The sequence below is a fragment of the Mus caroli genome, chromosome 12 (genome assembly GCF_900094665.2).
Source record: "Mus caroli chromosome 12, CAROLI_EIJ_v1.1, whole genome shotgun sequence".
Taxonomy (NCBI): Eukaryota; Metazoa; Chordata; class Mammalia; order Rodentia; family Muridae; genus Mus; species Mus caroli.
In genome coordinates, this window is record NC_034581.1 from 70,871,347 (window position 1) to 70,874,477 (window position 3,131).

The window sequence follows — 3,131 nt, forward strand, 5'->3', positions numbered from 1 at the left end:
TGTGTGTGCATGTGTGTGCATGTATGTGTGTGTGTGCATGTATGTGTGTGTGTGCATGTATGTGTGTGTGTGCATGTATGTGTGTGTGTGTGTGTGTGTGTGTGTGTGTGTGCGTGTGCATGTATGTTCCCTACACTACTATTTGATAACTACACCTTTGGTTAGAATGTATTTGATAGTGAATGTTAGGGTGGTCCAAACTATTCTGTTGTTATAAAAATAAGAGATGGCTTGGAAGTCTGCCATCTTTTTTTTTTCTTTTCTTTTTTTTTTTTTTTTTTTGGTAGTGGGATGTATTTCAAGCAGTTTGACTTTCTATGCAAAATATATAGAAAGATTCTGACTCAATTTACACCCTTGTGGCCTTAAACTGACCCATTTAGATGCATCAACTTAGGATAGTCACATTAATTTTCATTGAAATTCGCCTTTAATGAACATTAGCTAAGATCAAATTTCTTCTTGAACTCGGAAATTTCTAAGGCTGGGGGCGTCTATCAGATCCTTGATAATTTTTCAGTGTCTTCTCTTCACCCCCTTAAGTCAAGCGTTATTCACACAGCACAGAGGATACAAGCACTTGCCTCGCTCTTTTTGTGTGTGACTATTCACTTCACATTTGTTCAGCGTACTTTTTTAAGATATTAAAAATAGTCCCCAGTAACATTTAAGTAAAGGCAGCAGAAAACAAAAGACCTTTCCAACAGAAATCATGTTCCCTGCCACCCCCTCCACCTCCAAGAATAATAAGCATGTGGCACAAATGGATCTCTTCAGAAAAGCTGTCTGCATAATTTTCCTCCAGGTAATGGGCTTGACAGCGTGAGGATGCGGATGAGCCTAATCGGCCTACTACTTAGTGGAGTCTTAGACACGGCTTGACTTCTGAAAGACAATGCGGTCTCGACCATGTATCGAGAGAGGCTTCGTGCTAGAGACTCATTAGCTCTGTGGCCTATGAGAAGGCCCTGGGGCAGCCTTGCACATGCAGCCAGCCCAGGGTTCATTTCATCTGCAAATGTCTGATTTCCAGTTGCCTTATTATTTTCTTTTTATAGTTGAGAATTTTTTAGGGGGTTGTGGCAGAATTTTTAAAATAATTGTTAGATTTTCAAACCCTGTTTTTTGAAAAGTTCCTTTAGTCAGCGTCACTGAATAAGTAGCCTACTTCCTGGTTAAATGCTAAGTGCACCAGGATTTGACTTTTATACCTGCCAGTTTTGCACTTTTAGAATACCTTTGTTTAAGTTGTAGAGTTTTTTTTTTTTTTTTTTTTTTTTTTTGTCTTTGTCCAGAGCTGAGGACCGAACCCAGGGCCTTGCACTTGCTAGGCAAGCGCTCTACCGCTGAGCTGAATCCCCAACCCCAGTTGTAGAGTTCTTAAGGTTCAGGTTCCTGTTTTACAGTGCAACTAAGTTTCTTACATGAAATTGAAACTTTTCATCCATTTTGCATTTTATCACACATTTTTGGAAAGAATTTTTGTAATGATCCTTGATGACCAAAATTTATTAGAATGACTCTACATAAAGTATGGGTGCCCCAATAAAGTTGGATTCAACACGTTAACACCTGTCAAAGACCATGGTAATTGGACCTCCTACAGCTCGTCCTGGGTAGGGTGTGTGTGTGTGTGTGTGTGTGTGTGTGTGTATGTGTGTGTGAGGGGCATAGGAGGTGGCAACAGAAGCCAGGACAGGGGTAAGACAGAGCCACTGACAATGCAAAAGGGGAAGCAGAAGGGATGGAGAAGGAGACAATGCAAGAAGGAGAAGTTGGGGTCTGAATACAGGAGCAGTCTGAACGTAAACCGTATATCTCCTCTGATTTGTGACCAGGTACAGAAGGCCTGATAATGCCACATATGTCGGTTCTTTGCCTGTAGAAATGTTAAGTGGATGAGCCATCAGAACCATAAGAGTACCACTTTGTATTCTCATTGAAATTAGTACAACTGTGACTCAAAGGCTAATAGTAAAGAACTAATACTCTGTAGAGAAAAAGGTTTCAAGCTGAATTGATTCGTGTACCGACTAATACAGAATAAATGTTATATTAGCTCATTTAGTTAACTGTGTCTTTAAAACTGGTAAATTATGTTTATTTCCTAAAACTGTAAAGATCACCCAGATGAGGACGTTTAGTTCTATAAAAAGTTCCACTATGCTGGTGACTGAACAAACATCACGACACACCGGAGGCCACCTCCAGCAAAGAGATGCAAACAGAACTCTGATACAACCACAAGAGGTAGGTCTGAATCTGATGCCATTTGAACTTTGGGCCCTGGAGCCTAGTGACCCAGTACTTGCTACATGTATAATGTAGCGGGCTACACATCCAGTTCCCAGGACCTTAAAACGAACCAAACCAAACAACAAGCAAGCAAGAAAGAATTAATTGTTTCTTACTGGACACATGAATTGCTTTTCTGTATTATTATTTTGTTTGTTTTTGTTTTTGGAAACAGGGTTTCTCCATGTAGCCCTGGCTGTCCTGAAATTAGCTTTCTAGACCAGGCTGGCCTCAAACTCACAAAGATCCACCCACCTCTGCCTCTCACCACCAGCCTGTCTTTTCTGTAGTAGGTGTCTATGAATTGTTATAATCTCTCTGGTTTCTTATATAAGCTATGGTATGGAAGGATTTACATTATTCACATGACACCAACTTTAATTTGCTGTTCCATAAGTTGGATTTCCTAAAGCCCTAATTTCATTCTGCTATCAATATTATTTTGGTTGTTGTGTGAGGCAGGTGGCCTTGAACATCTGCCTGATCCTCTTCCCTCAGCCTCCTGAGTGCTGAATTACAGGGATGTACTACCAGGCTTGGCCTCTGGTTTTGTTTGTTTTTTACTTTTGGTTTTTTTTTTTTCTAATAACAACCTAATAGTAATAATTGGGTCCATTGACACTCTACTTTCCAAACCTCAGGACCCACTGAAAAGTTGATAGCAACCTCGTGATCCTGAATCGACAGCTGGCTGGGGACTTCCCTTACTGCCTGATGTTGTACAAGCACCACACGTAAAGAATGTCACAGTCTTCAGAATTGTGTTTTTTTTTTTTAGATTTATTTATTTATTATTATAAGTAAGTACACTGTAGCTGTCTTCAGACACAACAGAA